General features: G+C 36.4%; 2 protein-coding genes across 5 annotated transcripts in view; one reads left to right on the top strand and one right to left on the bottom strand.

Moving 5' to 3' along the window:
- The window catches only part of GRIN2A (glutamate ionotropic receptor NMDA type subunit 2A), a 470,775-nt gene extending 467,663 nt beyond the window's left edge, over nt 1-3,112 (bottom strand). The window contains exon 1 of the mRNA XM_074322873.1: nt 2,986-3,112. The gene's annotated coding sequence lies outside the window, so the exon portion shown is untranslated. The remainder of the gene's footprint in view (nt 1-2,985) is intronic.
- Nucleotides 3,113-3,510: 398 nt separating this feature from the next.
- The window catches only part of ATF7IP2 (activating transcription factor 7 interacting protein 2), a 54,050-nt gene continuing 37,931 nt past the window's right edge, over nt 3,511-19,629 (top strand). For 2 of the 4 annotated variants that reach the window (XM_019719316.2, XM_019719312.2), the window contains exon 1: nt 3,516-3,610. The gene's annotated coding sequence lies outside the window, so the exon portion shown is untranslated. The other 2 variants (XM_019719313.2, XM_019719314.2) reach the window with 2 other exon arrangements.

Genomic DNA, 19,629 nt, shown 5'->3' with positions numbered 1-19,629 from the left:
GACTTAGAGCAACAAATCCTGTCCTCTCTAATAATACCCCACGAGCCCTTACCTCTGCACAACAAGGTATAACCCTGTTAAAGAAAGTACCCAATTACATAAGGTAGTACCACAGAACAGGATGGCCTTAGATATCCTCACTGTGGCCCAAGGTGGCACCTGTGCCCTGACAGGAACTGAGTGCTATCTACGTGCTAACAGAAGTTATGCTTTGACTCAAATGCAACAACATATTAAGGCAATAGACAAGTTAACATACGACCCCTTTTCTAGTTAGCCTCTCTCGTCCCCTCCTAACAGCTAACATTTTAGGGTATTGTTGCTTTCCTCCTGGGCCTGTTACGATTATTCCTTTGCCTATATTGTTGCTGTAGTGTTTGGCTACAATGCACATCTTTGGCTTGCAAGAATTGGGTGGGGGGGTAAGATGTAGAGACCTGGCCCACGGTCATGTAATCTGGCTGGCAGTCAAGGTCTCCCAGCTCCTTGAGACGCTGCTTATCAGACATCCTGTTATGTAAGCTGGCTGGCAGTCAAAGTCTCCCGGTTTCTTGGGGACGCTGTGTGCATGAGAGCAGGCCATCAGGGTCTGCCAGATGGTTTCTCTCACGGAATGTTCTTTGTTTGCTGTATCTGTGTAGCCTTGCTTCTTCTCTGCCTATGTGCGGCCAGCCAGCACCAGGGACTCTCCCCTGGCAGTAAGTCTCAATAAACCTATGTCCTGCACTCAGCCACCTGGTATGTTCTTTGGGCTTGCAGCTTCTCAGGCACAAATCTTGGAACAACTCAGACTCAGTCTGAACAATGAGCTACTGTCACATTAGTTTTCATTTGTGCCACTGCTTCAGTGCTCCAGAGAATAGGGAAGTTGCTGTTGCTGTTACTGCTACCACCACTCAGAGGCCAGAAAAGTTCAGAAAACCACTGTTGATTGTCACAGCTACCTTACACCACTGAGGCAGGGACTAGAAGGGAAGAGAGCCAAAGCCCAAGCAAAAATCACAGAACAATAATTTATGTTTTTCTTCCACTTTCCAAATCTCAGGAAGTGCATCCCGTTTGGCAAAATATAAATGAATCCAGAACATAAGGACCTCTGGGAAATGTAGTTCCCAGGATTCCACCCTGCGTTAGGGAGAGCTAAGAAAGATATGAGAATAAATGCTATAACAGTATTAGTTTTCTACTGTTGCCGTTATAAATTACCACAAACTTAGTGACTGAGAACAACACCCACTTATTATCTCACAGTTCTACAAATCAGAAGCCCACTGGACTCAGCTGGGAACTATGTTTAGGGTTTCATAAAGCTGGAATCAAGGTGTCAGACCACCAGGGCTCTGGAGAAGAATCTGCTTTGAGGGTTGCTCAGGTTGTGGGCAGAGTTCATTTCTTTAGTGCAGTTTTCACGTGTGCACTTCCTTCTTCAAACTAGCACCTATGGGTTGAATCCTCATGCTTCAAATCTCTATAATTTCCTATCTGTTGCATCTCTCTAACTTGCTATTCTGCCTTTAGAGATTCATGTAATTACATTGGGCTCACCTGGAATATCCAGGCTAATTTCTCTATCTTAAGGTCAGCTAATTAGCAACCTTAATTACATTTGCAAAGTCCCTTTTGCTATGGTAATATAATATAACCATGAGAGGAGTACCAGGGAACAAAGACCATGAGGGTCAAAATTCTGCCTACCACAATCCTCATTGGAAGAAAACAACAAACAAAAACAACATTGTAAATCAAAAGGCTAAGAGATTTGCTCAAGATCATTCATGTTACTCAGCTTTACCAATTTTACTAATAACAATTACCATACACCAAGTGTCTACTATAAGTAGATGTATCTCTGTTATCCCATTTCTTAAAAAAAATCAAATAGCAAATTGAGACAATTCATAATATTTCATGTAGTGTGTTACTGAATTAATTTAAATAAGATGGATAAGTGCTTAGTGCGGTGCCTAAGACAATTAAGAACTTAATAAATGATTTATTGTTATTATTCCCATTTTAAAGATAAGATCATCGTGGTTCTAATAGGTGACCTAACTTGTCCAAGACCACATGACTAATAAATGACCCAGCATGGCTCTGAATATAGATTCAACTATAGAAATGGAAAATACTGCATGCAATGTACTTGGTTAACATAACGCCCTATAAATATCAATTATTACTACTATTAAAATAACACGCAAGTTATCCTATTACCCTAAATAGACACGACATTTCTAAAGGCTACTTACTGTTGACTGAATCAAATCCAAATTCCATATCTGGCTCCAATTTACAGTTGATCCTTGAGCAATGAGGGTTTGAACTGCATGGATCAATTGAAATACAGGGATCAACTGAACTACAAGGGTCAAATGTACTACAACCGTCAAGTGAAAAAAATCCAAGTAAACCGTGTTGTTCAAGAATTAATTGTATTCGCTTCTCTCTCCTCTCCCACACCATTTCTTTCTCAGCAACCCTATATATACCTTTCGATTATATTCAAAATTACTTTCTGAAACAAAACAAAAACTGTGCAAAGATTGGTATTTGTACATTTTTGCCAATGTCCTTAGTGTTTGACGTAGGACAGCTAGATTCTCATAATCTGTTCCTGCGTTCAATCCGTTGCAATCTCCCATGCCAATTTCCCAGAACCTTCTGGAAAGTTCCATTGAGCACTCCTCAGAACGAAAAAGGCAAACAATGTCTTCCTAGTATCAAAATAGTAGTGAGCTTACAGACCATCACGGATCCCCTGGCCCATATTTTGGGAACCCACTGGGTTACAGTATGTTATTGGGTGAATGACCTGGATTTGTAGATTGTCTGGCCTTCTCTCATGTTCCTCGTAGTCTATAGTGCAAGGCAGGCAGCTCTACCCTCCGTGATGAGGAGGGCTTTATGGAATAGTTGACGGCCATATGTCCTGCACGTACCAAGGCGAGGTACTCAATTACTATTTAGAGACGGCATGAGACTCACCAAGACGGCGATCACCCGGCAGCCAGGTCGGTCTCACGGAATGTGATGAGGCCTAGGATGGCGGGTCCTTGGGACAATTGAGCAAACGCAAGAAAACACCAGCAGGCCGGGACCATTCGCCTGAGTCACAAAGTTTGAGTGACCCAAAAACACTCCGTCATCAAGACGAATGATATTTTAATGTACTATTGTAAAAATTCGGATTGGTCAATCGTGCCTTGCCGGCGGGCCGCCTTCTTTTGTAAATAAAAGTTTTACGAAGAATGATTCTCGGACACTTTTCCCATCTTCACACGAGTCACTCCACATAAAGGCCTCCCTGAGGCGCGTGGCCGGAGAGGCGGCCCAGAGAACCGACGGGAAAAAGCCCTGAGGCGAGTCGAACTCTGTGCGCCCCTCAGCCAACTTCCAGCGCGCGGCCTCCCGCCCCCTCCACCCCATCGTCTCTGATTGGATGGGAGGCCGCACGTTCGCGCTGCTATTGGTCCGGAGTCCCTGGGGGTGGGCGCAGGGAGACTTACCTCAGCGAGCCCCCTCAGGAGTGTTATTGTGCGCGGCGGTGGCTGTTGGAAGCGGCTGCGGAGAGAGAAAAGGCCGAGTCCCTGCGGCGCCGCTGCCGCGGTAGGTACGTGGGGGACGGGCGCCGACCCCGGGCGCGCGGCGGATGAGCGGCTCGGCGGTTGAGCGGGGGCCGCGCGCTTCTCCGAGGGCCGGCCGCGAACGGGGGCCCCGGAGCGCTGCGCCGGAGCGGAGGGCGGTTGCGGCAGCGCTGGCTGCGAGCCGTCCGCGGAGGCACCGGGGCGCCGAGCTGGCCGGGGAGCCGCTCGCGAAGGGCGAGAGGACGCGCGTCTACACCGCTTACCGAGCGGATCGCTGGGTTAAGTGGGAGTGGTGTATGGCTCCGCGTGGAGCGGTCCCGCGTGGGAGTCTGGGCCGCGGAGGGACACCTCCCCAGGTTTTTCTACTTGCCAAGTAAGTAAACCTTGGGGCTCGACCGGACTATTTTTACGCGTTAACGGTGAAATGTAGTCCCCAGCCCCTTGTGTTCTGTTGCCAGGTTTCCTTGAGTGGTTTTAATCATAGTTATCTGAGGAATCTGGTGCCTGAACAGTTAGCTAGATTTCACCAGGTGGCGGGGAGGCGTTCCTTGGTATATGCTGTGAGGAAGCAGGCACTAGAACATCAGGGATAATACAAAGTTCTGAGCAATACGCCAAAATGTCTTTTTTTAATGATGGAATCTGAAGCACACCCTTGTCATGTGTACCTGTTGAGCCGCCCGGTATCAGCGATGCTGTAATTTAACAATGAAAACCGAGTACAAACCGAGATGATTCTCTAACATAGAAGTTCATTTTTATAAATTAGGGAGGGAAAAAAAAATCAAAGAGACCGTTTCCTTTGTATCGCCTTATCCTACCTACTTTCTCCTGTTTCGGCAAGTTCAAGAAAGTGTCCAGTACAGAGGAAGCAATTCTTTTGTTTTGTCTCTCGAAAATGTTGCTATGCGTGGAAAACTGACTCTCATCCTTTCCATGTTACTATGTTGAAGATGAAGTTGCTAACAGAAGCCAGCACAGGTTGCTTGCTTTGTGACAAGCCAGTTTTCACTGCTCTGAAAACTTATGCCTGGCCAAGGTCTAGAAAAAGATCATTGTACTGAAAAATTAATTTGAAGAATCACATCATATCTACTTAAAGAGACTACTTTTCTAGATTGGGATTTAATACTCTTTTCATGATGATTTTGTCATATATTCACTTGTAGCCAGTAAATGACCTTCGACATAACTTTACAAAACAAATGGGGAAGAACATTCAAGATAAAGATGTCACAGGAAAGCTATTGAAAATGCAAAAATCAAGCACCTGAATGAAGGACTAATTATACTGAATTCAACTTTTGTGATGTATGCCATCAAAGTTTATCCTTCAGTTCGCTTTTTTACAAACGTTGAGTCTATTCCTAATCAAATTAATCTACTTAACTCAGTCTTATCTGCAGATTTGTACAGACTACATCCTAAAATTGACTTCTGCCTCAACAGAAATGCATTAACAGTGTCTTTGGAAATGCTTTGTGTTGTAAGAACTGGTGTATCCAACTACATCTTGAATTTCAGCTCTGCTTATCTTATTGGTCCTTATATTGTACCTCAGCCTTCAATTCCACTGTACTTCCTTGCTGCTTAATATCTTTAATTATGGTATGAAAATACTGCATGATCCCTGCATCTTTGTCTGTGCATATCATGTAGTTCTTTTATAGTGGGTATGAACAGATGTATTTCATTTGATGTAACCATATTTTAAGTAATATATTGGATAGTTGTTAAAAATAATAAACTTTGTAACTTTAAATGCACAGGAGTATTAGTTCTCATTAAGTTGAGATTATATTAAATATAAAATGCAAAAAGCCATATTCTTCTATCTTATTCTATCTCATATTCTTACATCATTTAAATACTCTGTTCTCTGAGGCTTTATTAAACCTCAACCCATACCTTTAACATGCATTACTACAGACTCAGGTAACTTCTTATCCCTCTTCAGCTTTACCAGTCTCAGGACAGAAAGATTGTAGTCAGGCAGTATCTAGGAGAAATAACTACCATTCTTTGGGTAGGGGAAATAATCAGATACAATTTCAATTTTTGAACTCCTGATTAAAGTTCTAGGGAGTAAGGGATGTTTATATGCAAATCTTTCTAAATTTAATCATTAATTATATACAGCCACTGTATGTGTCTACTAAATGTGGTACCATTAGTATACCTCTGAGGCTCTGCTGTGTATAGTGCTGCTGATATGAAATAGCTTATGGGATGGCTATGGCAAAAGTTGCTGAGGCCTGTTTTGGTACTCCTTATTAAGGAAAGAATAAACCTGTGTCACTTTCCAGAAGTTCATTTTTATATTGAGTATTCATTTAAGCAGCATTTAATAAAGCTTCTATATGAAAGGCATCTAGCTTAGGATATAAAAAATAAATGAGACATCTCTCCTCAAAGTTCATGACTGAAAATACATATTTATAATGGGAAATTTAGGTAAGGAAGTAGTTCTCTTGGAGGAAGACTTTCTTGAAGAGGTGATCGTTAAACATGAAGAAGTGGAGAAAAAGGGAAAATGTTGATATATGGTAATTCTGATGAATTTGAAAAAAAAGTAAAGGATTATAGGAAATTAGGAGATAAATTCGATAGCTTCAGGAAAAACAAAATATAGGAAAGATAATGCAATCATGATAATCTGGTTATATAGAGAATATTTGTGTATAACAACTTAAGTATTGATTAAACTGCAAATGTGATGGAAAGGTGTATGGGTATAGAAAAGGGCTAAATCCTCATCTCTAAGTATAGGAACATGATAGATAATGGCTAAAATTTGTAACTCAAGAAATACTAGTGTGACCATTATTTTTTAAAAATACTGAGATTTTAAAAAGTTTTAATTAGTTAAAAATGATTGCAACTAGGTATTAAGGAGTGCCGACAAGCAATTATTTTATTTCATTATGAGCATTTTGTACTTCATTTTATGCATTACATTGACAAAAGTTTTTAAAGTAAAGACAGTAGTCTACTAGCACTTAGAAGATACTGATGCTACTGGTCCATAGACCACCTTTAGAGTAGTAAGGATTAGATTATGCTTATGAAATCGTGCCAGATGGTATTAATTGGTCAACTTTTTTCACTTTGTTGACTACTATACACCCCTTAAGGTAAACTCTGTCTCTTAATACCTTATCTGATTTGTACTTGTGATATGAGATTTCTTGGAGTGTTAAGATCATGGGTTCAAATACTAGCTCTGAACTGTTTCCTTGAACAAGTTATATAGCCTACCTTAGGTTCAAGTTTTGTTGTTGTTGTTTTTAAGTTCTTACGTTTTAGAAAAAGTAACAGTAAAAAAACGATTTGGCTCAATAGATTTTTTTTCCAAATATAACAAGGATTTCTCTTTATTTAGTATTTATAATGTATTAACATACTACCTTAGTAAGAAGCATTGCTAGAGATAGACATTTCATAATGAGGAAAACCAATTCACCACAGAATAGAGAAAATAAACTCAATCAGTATGTTACAGCTTCAAACTGTATAAGGAAAAAAAATACCCATTGATTGAATTAAAAGACGTAGACAAATCTACAATCATAGTGGGCCACTCTTAACATTCCTGTTTAATAGCTGGAAGATTGTGAACAGCACAACTAAGAAATTTGAACTAGTTGGCATTGACAAACACTGTTCCCATGTTAAAATACATGATCTGTTCAAGTACATGAAGCTTTCGGGAAAATTGACCATGAAGCAAGCTTCAACAAATATTACAGGATTGAGATCATTCAGAGGATGAATAGTCTCTGATTACAGTGGAATTAAGCTTTCAACAACAAAAATACAGGAAATTTGCAATTGCCTGGATATTAATATATTTCTAAGAAATCCATAAATCATAGAAGAAATTACAATGGAAATTAGAAAATATTTTGAACCAAGTGATACTTATGATAGGGTTTATCAAAATTTGTGGGATTCAACTACAGCAGGACTTGGAGGAAAATTTATAGCTTTAAATACAAAGTTAGAAAAAGGACTGAAAATTAAACATCAGAGTTATCTCACGCTATAACAAGAACAACTAATCAAGCCCAAAGAAAATGGAATTATACTAACAGGAAATGATGAAATGGAAAACTATATACAACAGAAAGTCAATAAAACCAAAAGTCATTTCTTTGAAAGTATTGATTAAATGGGTAAATTTCTAGTGAGAATGATCAAGAAAAAAGAGAAAAACTCATCACTAATATCAAGAGTAAAAAGACAGCACTAAAGGCTTTCAGATATTACAAATATTATGAAGAACTTTATAAATTTGAATTTCTGTTGAAAAATCTGAAACTGTGTCGAAATGGAAAAACAACTAAAATTAATAGAAAACAACATAGAAAATATGAAGGGTCCTGAATCTGTTTTTTAAAATTCAATCATAATTGAAAACCTTAATCACTAAGTTAACTGCAAGCCCAGATGGCATTATGGTGAATTATTTCTAACATTTAAGGAAGAAGTAATACCATTTGCAAACACAAACTCTTCAGAGAACTGAAAAAGACTTTCCAGTTTGTTTTATGAGGCCAGCAAACCTTGATAACAAAACCTGATAAAGGAAATGCATCGACTCCTCTCTCTCAAATCATTGATATAAAAATCCTAAACAAAATGTTAGCAAATTTAATCCAGGAACGTGGTGGGCAGGGAAAGGCACAGCATGACTAAGGGAGTTTTATTCCAGCAATAAGTTAATATTTTAAAAGAATATGATACAAATTCATTGAAAAAATGAGTTTACAGTCATGAGTTGTTTAACGATGGGATACATTCTGAGAAACGCTCAATGATTTTGTCATTGTACAAACATTAAAGGGTGCACTTACACAAACCACACCTAAGCTATATAATACAGCCTATTGCTCCTAGGCTACAAACCTGTACAGCATGTACATTCTAATGTCATAGAATACTGTAGTAATTGTAACACAATGGTATTTGTGTATCTAAACATAGAAAAGGTTAACTGCAGTAAAAATACGGTATGAAAGATAAAAAATGGTACACCTGCATAAGTCACTTACCTTGAATGGATCCTGCAGGACTGGAAGTTGTTCTGGATGATTCAGTGAGTGAATGGTAAGTGAATGTGAGGGCTAGGACATTACTGTGTACCACTGTAGACTTTATAAACACTGTATACTTAGGCTACACTGAATTTATTTAAATTTTTTTCAATCATTAATCTAAGCTTACTATAACTTTTAATTTATAAACTTACGTTTCAAACTTTTCGACTTTTGTAATAATACTTAGCTTAAAACACAAATGCATTGTACATCTGTACAAAAATATTTTTTCTTTATATCCTTATTCTACAATGTCTTTTAGGGCTATTTGGTTCATAGTGTTCTTTAAGTCTTTTACTGATCTTCTGCCTAGATTTTTTATCTCTTATGAAAATGAGTGAAGCTGTATTGGAATCTTCAACTATTATTGTTAAAATGTCTATTTATACCTTCAATTTTTGTCAATATTTGCTTCATATATTTTGGTGCTTTTATTAGGTGTACATATATTTATAATTGTTAATCACTTCCTGAGGAACTGACCCTTTTATTATAAAACGTCCCTCTGTACCTCTAGTAATGGTTTTTGTTTTAAAGTTTGTCTGAAATCAGTATAGCCACTCTAGCTTTCTTATGATTGCTATTTCCATGATATATCTTTGTCTATGCTTTTACTTTCAGCAAATTTGTATCTTTCAATCTAATGTGAGTCTCCTGTAGACAACATATATTTGGATGCTGTTTTTCCTCCAGACTGACGATCTCTGCTATTTGACTGGATTGTTTAATCCATTCACATTTGACATTAATATTGATATTGTTTAATTTGGCTGTCATTTTAGTTTTTGTTTTGTATATCTCATTTTGCTCCTCTATTGCTATGCTGCCCTAGGCTTTAGTTTTTTTTAATGCTTTGCAAGTGACATCATTTTAAAGTTTAATTTTTCTGCCTATTATACAGAAATATAGTCAGTGCTTTTTTATTGATTATATCTTCAACTAATTCATTAAATTCGCTTATTAAATCTAGTAAGTTACAGATTCTACTTTCTATGTAGATAATGCCATAATTTTTTCTTGCTAATCCTTTTTTGTTTTTCTTGTCTTAACGTACTAGTTAGAACCTCCAGTGTGATATGAGTAGGTATGCTATTAGTGGGAATCCTTCTCTCACTACCAGTCTTGGATAGGGTGTGGAGTTTCACTGTTTCACCACTAAATAGGACTTTCGCTATACTTTTTTTGTAGATACTCTGTATTGGATTAATGAATTACTCTTCTATTCCTAGCTAAGATTTTATCATGAATGTTTTTAATTTTATCAAATGCATTTTCATATCTATTTAGATGATCATAACAACACTTTGGTTAATGATGGACTGCATATACGATGGTGGTCCCATAAGATTATAATGGAGCTGAAAAATTCCTATTGCTCAGTGACATTGTAGCCATTGTAATGTCATAGCACAACACATTCCATATGTGTTTGTGGTGATGCTGGTGTAAACAAACCTGTGCTACCACTTGTGTAAAAGTATAATACAATTATGTACAGTACATAATATTCGATAATTAATAAAGGGCTATGTTACTGGTTTATGTATCTACTATACTATAATTTTAATCATTATTTTAGAGTATATCCTTTCTACTTATAAAAAAAGGTTTCCTATAAAATAGTATGGTATATTACACTGGCACCAGCCTCATACATCTTGTGTTTACTACGTCTCTTAACTGCATGATTTCTCTTGTGCTCTATATAATCTCATGTTGTTTTGTTCATCCCTAAAAGCACACAAAATCCACTCATAATGTTGCCAGTAAGTGACCACACTGAGTGACTGGCCTGGTAACAAAATTAAAAGTGATTAAGGACTAAGAAGGTGGAAAATCAATGATAGTTATTGCTTGCCCATCAGGTATGTCCCATTCCATCATAGCTATGATCTTGAAGAACAAGAACAAAGTGATGGAAGCTGTTAAAAGATTTAAAAAAAAAAATTATGATAAAAAAAATTCAACAAAGCAGGTATGGTTGGGAAATTCCTTAAGCTGATAAAAGGCACCTGTAAAAATGTCACAGCTAACATCATACATAATGGTTAAAGACTGAAGGTTTTCCCCCTATATCAAGAACAAGACAAGGATGGTCCACTGTAGCCACATCAATTCTACTTTGAATTGGAGGTTCTAGTCAGGACAATTATGCAAGAATATGAAATACAAGGCATCAAGATTGGAAAGGATAAAATAAGACTATTGACAGATGACATGATTTTTGTATGTAGAAAATCCTAAGAAATCTACAAAAAACTATTTAGAGATAAAAACAAGGTCAACAGTGTTGCAGGATACAAGATTAATATACAGAATTCTATTCTATATTAGGGTTGTAATGAACAATCCAAAAATGCAATGAAGAAAAACAGTTTCATTTACAATAGCATCAAAAAGTGCAAAAGTTAAACTCTGAAAACTACAAAATATTATTGGAATTAAAGGTTTAATATAAAGATATAAAGGTCTAAATGGAAAGATACCACACGTTCATGGATCAGAATACTTGATCGAATTAAGGTAGCAACACTCCCTACATTGATCTATAGATTGAACACAATCCCTTCTAACGTCCCAGCTGACTTCTTTGCAGAAATTGTTAATCTGATCCTAAATTTTATAAAGATATTCAATGAACTCAGAAGAGCCAAAACAGTCTTCAAGAAGAACAAAACTAGAGGACTCACACTTCCTGGTTTCAAAATTTACCAGAAAGCTACAGTAATGAAGAGTGTGGTACTGGCGTAAGGACAGACCTGTATATCAGTGGGATAAAACTGAGAATCCAGAAACAAACCTTCACATTTATAGTCAATTGGTTTTTGACAAGCATTCCAAAAAAATTCAGTGGTGAAGGAATGGCCTTTTCAAATAATGCTGGAACAACTGTATGTCCACATGCAAAAGAATAAATGTGGATCTCCTACGGCACATTATATACAAAAATGAATTCAAAATGAATCAGAGTTAAAACTACAAATTTTTTTAAACAGGTAAATCTTAATGACCTTGAAAAGGCAGTGATTTCTTGGATATGATACCAGATGCACAAGCAACAAATGAATAATAAATTGGACTTTATCAAAATCAAGCATGCCAGTTTTTCAAACTATACCGTCAAGGAATTGAATACACATCTACAGAATGTGATTTAAAGTGTGTAAATCATATCAGATAAGGGACTTAAATCTAGAATATATAAAGACCTCTTGTAAGTCCATTATGAAAAGGAAAATAACCCAGTTTTAAAGTGGGCAAATGATTTGAATAGACATTTCTCCACAGAAGATATACAAGTGGCCAATAAGCATATGAAAAGATGCTCATCATTAGCCATCAGGGAAATGCAAATCAAAATGACAATAAACTACCACAACATTGGCATCAAGATGGCTTTAGTAAAAAAGATAGTGTTGATGAAAAGGTTAAAATTGGATCCCTTATACACTCCTGGTATGAATGTAACTTGGCCCAGACCCTTTAGAAAACAGACCAATGGTTCATCAAAAGGTTAAATATAGTGTTACCTTATGACTGAGCAATTCCATCCTTAGGCATATACCCAAGAGAAATAGGAACATATGTCTGCTCAAAAATGTGTACATGAATGTTCATAGCAGCATTATTCATAATAGCCAAATTTGGCTTTATAGCAGAATGTAAATATCCAAAGTTATTCTGCAAAGTGTGTGTGTGTGTGTGTGTGTGTGTGTGTGTGTAAAATGTAAAAGTAAGGTACAATCTAGGTTGTAAAATTCTAAATTCAATGAAAAAAGACACTAAAAGGTAACGATGAGAGTAAGGAAAAGTTAGTTTAAAAAAAAATAAGGTATACTCAGGGTGGCCAGTTAGCTCATTTGGTTAGAGCGAAGTGCTAATAACACCAAGGTTGCCAGTTCAGTCCCAGCATGGGCCACTGTGAGCTGCGCCCTCCTTAAAAAAATATTAATAATAAGGTATACTCAAATAATACTGCTCCACTCTTGACTTCAGTGGTTAATGAAATGTTGGCTGAAGAATGCTTTTAGAAAATCTTTAAGTATACTAGAATCCATGGAATTGTAAAGTATGTGTAGACCTTAAAGAAAAATAACATTGTCATATTAAAGTAATAATGGAGATAACATAAATAACAAAAAATAAAACAGCAACAAAGTTGTAAAAATCAGAAGACATAAAACCAAATGTAAATTAAAGCTTTAATTTGCCATTTATAATTAATTGGATTAAATTCCATTAAAAGACAGATTCATTAGGTTATTTTCAGTAAGTTTTACAGGAGACATCTAAAACATTGCTGGGATAGACAACAGTGTATTCAGTAGGAGTTATATCATCAATTAGGTGGAAGGAACAGATTAAATTATACTTTTAAAGTTTTAGATTATGTTTTTAAAATTTAATATTAACAGGATACCATCAATGAATTATACATCTAAGGGGAAAAATAAAAGTAGATCCCTTCCTCTCACTATATGCTATAATCAACTCTAGATGGATTAAAGACTTAAGTTATACAACACAAATCTTTAAAACTTGAGAAAACCTAGATGATTTATTTTTCCAACCTTGTGCTCTAGGGTTGTACCATGATTCAAAAGATTTCTATGAAATGTGGCTTATTTGACAGCAAAGGAGTCAAGCTGGTTGAAGAGAGTCAATAGTTCTGGTGTTGCCAAGGATCCCCAAGTGAGACTAAGTTGTTGCTTTTTGTCCTCCCAGTACTAAATTAAATTTCACTCAGTTCCACTGCAGCACATAAACTGTCCTTTCACCTTTTACACAGTTACCAGTACTTAACTTCCCTGAGCCTTTTACTTGCAGTTTTACTTGTTTTCCCTAAATATTTGAATACAAATGTTTTCCAGGTGAAGTACCTCTCCTCAGCACCCTTTTATCATCTAGCAAGTTGCACACTGTTATAACCAATTATCTCATGTTTATAAACTTTAATAATTTAGTCTGAGCAAGCATTCCTATTACAGGCATATACCTCATTTTATTGTGCTTCACTTTATTGTGTTTCTTGAAGTTTGGGGCAAGTCTGCCTCATGCAACTCTATTGGCGCCATTTTTTCAACAGCATTTGCTCACTTTGTCTCTGTGTCACATTTTAGTAATTCCCATAATATTTCAAACTTTTTCATTATTATGTTTTTTTATGGTGATCTGTGATCTTTGATTTTGCTATTGTAATTGTTTGGAGGCACCACGAACCATACCCATGTAAGATAGAGAAGTTAATTGATAAATGTTGTGTGTTCTTATTGCTCCACTGACCAGCCGTTCTCCTGTTTCTCTCCCTCTCTTTGGTCCTATTTCCCAAGACACAACAATATTGAAATAGGCCAGTTAGTAACCCTACAATGGCCTCGAAGTGTTCAAATGAAAGGAAGAGTCACATGACTCTCACTTTAAATCAAAAGATAGAAATTCGTAAGCTTAGTGAAGAAGGCATATCAAAAGCCAAGACGGGCTAAAACCTAGACCTCTTGTGCCAGTTACCCTAGTTGTGAATGCAGAAGGAAAATTCTTGAAGGAAATTAAAAGTGCTTCTCCAGTGAACACATGAATGATAAGAAAGTGGAACAGCCTTCTTGCTGATATGGAGAAAGTTTTTGTGGTCTGGATAGAAGATCAAACCACCTACAACGTTCTCTTAAGCCAAAGAGTAATCCACAGCAAGGCCATAACTCTCTTCAATTCTTTGAAGGCTGAGATAGATGAGGACAGCAGAAGAAAAGTTCCTTAAGGAAAGAGGTCGTCTCCACAACATAAAAATATAAGATGAAGAAGCAAGTTATCCAGAAGATCTAGCTAAGATAATTAATGAAGGTCACTGTATTAAACAAAAGATTTTCAATGTAGACAAAACAGCCTTATATTTGAAGATGCCATCTAGGACTTTTCATAGCTAGAGAGAAGTCAGTGCTTGATTTGAAGGCTTAAAAGCTCCAAAGGACAGGCTTACTCTCTTGTTAGGAGCTAATGCAGCTGGTATCTTTAAGTTGAAGCCAATGCTCATTTACCATTTTGAAAATCCTGGGGCCCTTAAGAATTATGCTGTCTATTCTGCCTGTGCTCTATAAATGGAGCAGCAAAACCTGGATAGCAGCACATCTGTTTACAACATGATTTACTGAATATTCTAAGCCCACTGATGAGAACTGCTTAGGGGACAAAAAAAAAAGATTCAGAATATTCCTGCTCATTGACAATGCACTTGGTCACGCAAGCGTTCTGATGAACATGTACAACAAGATTAATGTTTTCATGCCTGCTAAGATAACAGCCAATCTTTAGCCATGGATCAAGGAATAATTTCAACTTTCAGTTCCTATTATTTAAGAAATACATTTCATAAAGCTATAGCTGCCGTAGATGATGATTCCCCTGATGGGTCTGGGCAAAGTTAATTGGAAACATTCTGGAAAGGAGTCACCATTTAAGATGCCATTAAGAACATTTATGATTCATGGGGAAAGGTCAAAATATCAACATTAGCAGGAGTTTGGAAGAGTTGATTCCAGTCCTCATGGATGACTTTGAGGGGCTCAAGACTTCAGTTGAAGACGTAACTGCAGATGTGGTAGGAATAGCAAGAGAACTAGAATTAGAAGTGGAGCCTGAAGATGTGACTGAATTACTGCAATCTCATGATAAAACTTTAATGCATGAGGAATTGCTTCTTATGGATTAGCATAGAAAGTGGTTTCTTGAGATGGAATCTACTCCTGGTGAATATGCTGTGAAGATTGTTGAAATGACAACAAAGGATTTAGAAGAGTACATAAACTTAGTTGATACAGCAGCAGCAGAGTTTCAGAGGATTGACTCCAATTTTGAAAGGAGTTTTACTGTGGATAAAATGCTATCAAATAGCTTGACATGCTACAGAGAAATTATTCGGGAAAGAAAGAGTCAATCAATATTGGCAAACTTAATTTTAATTTTGTCTTTATTTTAAGAAATTGCCACAATCAAATCACCCTTCAGCAACCCCCACCCTGATAAGTTAGCAGCCATCAATATTGAGGCAAAATCCTCCACCAGCAAAAAAATTACGACTCACTGAAGGCTCAAATGATAGTTAGCTTTTTTTTGCAACAAAGTATTTGTTAATTAACGTATGTACATTTTTTTAGATATAATGCTATCACACACTTAAACTATTGTATAGTATAAACATAATTTTTATATATACTGGGAAACCAAAATATGTGACTCGCTTTATTGCAATACTCGTTTTATTACAGTGGTCTGGAACTGAACCTACACTATCTCTATGGTAAGCCTATAGACATTCACTCTGAGATCCACATTCCTATTATATATTTTTATCCTTTCACAGCTGTGGTACAGCTCCATACCCTCAGATAACCTGGACCAGAAGAAGGTTTCTCTACCACCAGTAGGCCTCACTATTTCACCCACTACCATGGAGTAAGGATTTCTCAAAGAAGAGAGTTTAAACTTTAGCCATAAAAGAAAAAAACAAAACAAAAACGAATGAACTTGTCTATATTAAAACTAGGAGGAGCAAAGTCAAGCCCCCAAATGAGGGAAGATACCTGTACCTCATATAACAAAGAATTGACAAAGGATTATCATTCATAATAAGCTGTCCAAATAAATGAGAAAAGACAACCCAATAGAAAAAATTAGCAAGACATAACCAGGAATTTTGAAGACAAGGAAACATGTATAGCCAATAAATATGAAAAAAATGCTAGTAGTTAGAGAAATGCAAATTATAACAGATACATATCTATATCCAAGTATATTGAAGGGTTCAAGAGAATGTGGATAGTGGTAACTCTTACATATTGCCAGTAGGGATATAAATTGGTAAACTGCTTTGGAAAATAATTTGGATATCCGGAAAATTTGAACACTTGTATACCTTACATTTGTATACCTTACATTTGTATACACCCAACAAACCCATGCAAAAAATGCTTACAATTAGGAAATAGATAAGGATGCTCACTCTCGCCACTGTTATTCACCATAGTACTGGATATCCTAGCAGAGCAATCAGGCAAGACAAAGGGAGAAAAGACATCCAAATTGAAAATGAAGGAGCAAAACTGTCACTAGTTGCAGATGACATGATTCTGTATATATAGGAAATCCTAACAACTCCACCAAAGACTATTAGAAATAATAAACAAATACAAGTTGCAGATACAAAATCAATATAGAAAAATCCATTCCTAATACTAACAATGAAATATCAGAAAAACAACAAAACCCACTTACAATTGCAACAAAATGTATAAAATACCTAGAAATAAATTTAATAAAGGAGGTGAAGGGACCTATACACTGAAAACTACAAGACATTATTGAAAGAAGTTGAAGAAGACACGAAGAAATGGAAAGATAGTTTGTGGTCGTGGATTGGAAGAATTCACATCATTAAATGGCCATACTACATAAAACAATATATAGATTTAATGCAGTTCTCATCAAAATTCCAGTGGCATTTTTCACAGAAAAAAAAAAAAAAAACACCTCAAATTTGCATTGCATGACAAAAGACTCCAAATAGCCAAATCAGTCCTGAGATAAAAGAACAAAACCAGAAGTATCACAACTCCCTGACTTGAAACTATGCTACAAAGTTACAATAATCAAAATGGTATTGTATTGGCAGGAAACGCGCACACACATACACCAATGGAACAGAATTGAGAGCCCAGAAATTAACCTACACTTATATGGGCAACTAATTTTCGACAAAGGAGCCAAAAACATACAATGGAGAAAGGAAAGTCTCTTCAATAAGGGAAATTGGTGCAGGAAATCTGGAAAGCCACATGCAAAAAAATAAAACTCGACTGCTGTCTGATACCATGCACAAAAATTAACTCAAAATGGGTTAAAGATTTGAATATACAACCTGAAATAATAAAATATGTAGAAGAAAACATGCATTAAATTTATGGACTTTGGTCTCACAGGGGATTCTGTGAGCTTGACCCCAAAGGCAAGGGAAGTACAAGGAAAAGTGAATGAATGGGACTATATCAAACTCAAAAGCTTCTGCACAGCAAAAGAAACCAACAAAGCAAAAATGTCCACCAACTAAATGGGAGAAGATATTTGTAAAGGATATATCTAACAAGGAGCTAATATCCAAAATATATAAAGAACTCATACAACTCTAACAAAAATACAGTCTGATTAAAAAATGGGTAGAGGCTCTGAATAGACACTTTTCCAAAGAAGATATACAGATAGTTAACAGATACATGAAAAGATGCTCAACATCGTTAGTTATAATGGAAATGCAAGTCAAAACCACAATGAATTAGCATCTCATGAATGTTAGAATGGGCATCAATAAGATAAAAAATAGCATTGGAGAGGATGTGGAGAAAAGGGAACCCTTGCACACTGATGATAGGAATGTAAATTGGTACAACCACTTTGGAAAACAGTTTGGAAGTTACTCAAAACCCTAACAATAGAGGTACCATGTGACTCCATAATCCCTCTTCTGGGTATCTACCTGAAATTTTTGAAAACTCTTTTTCATAAAGATATATGTACATGTATGTTCATTGCAGCATTCTTCACAATAGCCAAGACATGGAAACAACCTAAGTATCCTTCCACAGATGATTAGATACAGAAGATGTAGTGTATGTATAACAATGGACTATTACTCAGCCATAAAAAAGATGAAATACCGCCATTTGCAACAAAATGGATGGATCTTGAGAATATTATGCTAAATGAAATAAGTCAAACGGAAGAGGACAAGAATCATACAATTTTACTTGTGTGATATAAAACAAAAAACAACAAATGAACAACAAACTCATAGATACAACAGAGTGGTGGTTACCAGAGAGGAGGAGGGTTGGGGGAGGATAGAGGGTAAAGGGGGTCAAATACATGATGATGGAAGGAGACTAGGCTTTGGGTGGTGAGCACACAATAGACTCTGCAGATGTGATATAAGGTTGTACACCTGAAATTTATATAGTATTGTTAACCAATGTTACCCCCAACAAATTTAAAAAAGAAATACTTACAGATATGCACCCTGAAACAAAAATATTCACAGCAGTGATGGTAGGGGAGAGAGAGAGAGAGTAAACTGGAAATGACCCAAATATCTTTCATAGATAACTGGATATACGGATTTTGTTATATTGACCCAATGGATTATTATGCCATGGAAGTGTATGAATTATTGCTATACACAAACAAATGGATGAATTTTGTGAATATGAGTGAAAAAACAAGTATTGGAAACCTTTATAGTTTTCTCAAAAACAAGTAAAATTAAGCTGTGTGTAGTTTACACATGACATTTATAATGAAACTGTAATTTACAATCAGCAATAGAAGTATAAACTCAAAATTTTAGAAAACAGATTATCTCCAAATGGGGAAGACAGACGGGGTACGGTATGGTAAACATACATAAATATGACTTACTGATAGTATTTGGTTGAATGGTAGGTGGTTTAAAGATAGTATTTTCAGCATGTTGTTATACTTTATAATTAATGAATATTGCATATCTTTTATATATTAACACATCATATGTAGAGGCATATTTACCTCAAAATTTTAGGGCTTTTCACTAGTTTGGGTTTTATCCAAAGGCCCTGAGAAAGTACCGTAGCAATGTGTTCACATGGTTGGATGTTTCTGTAGGATTTGTAAAAGTAAGATGTTTTAACTGTAGTTATTTAAGACTGCTGTTTATCTTCATATTGATTTATCCTTACCTTTGTGTCACCTGGCAGTAAAATGGTGTCAGGCATTTTGTGATTGGGGATATACTTAGTATAGGTTCAATAGGATACATTGGTGGTTCACAGTCACTTTTGAGTTCAATCTTAGTTGCAGGGGGCGGAGCCCACCATCCCTTGCGGGACTCAAGGAGTTGAACCGGCAACCTTGTGGTTGAGAGCCCACTG

This window comes from Rhinolophus sinicus, linkage group LG18 (assembly GCF_036562045.2).
Source record: "Rhinolophus sinicus isolate RSC01 linkage group LG18, ASM3656204v1, whole genome shotgun sequence".
Classification (NCBI taxonomy): Eukaryota; Metazoa; Chordata; class Mammalia; order Chiroptera; family Rhinolophidae; genus Rhinolophus; species Rhinolophus sinicus.
This window is presented reverse-complemented; position numbering and strand designations above follow the sequence as displayed.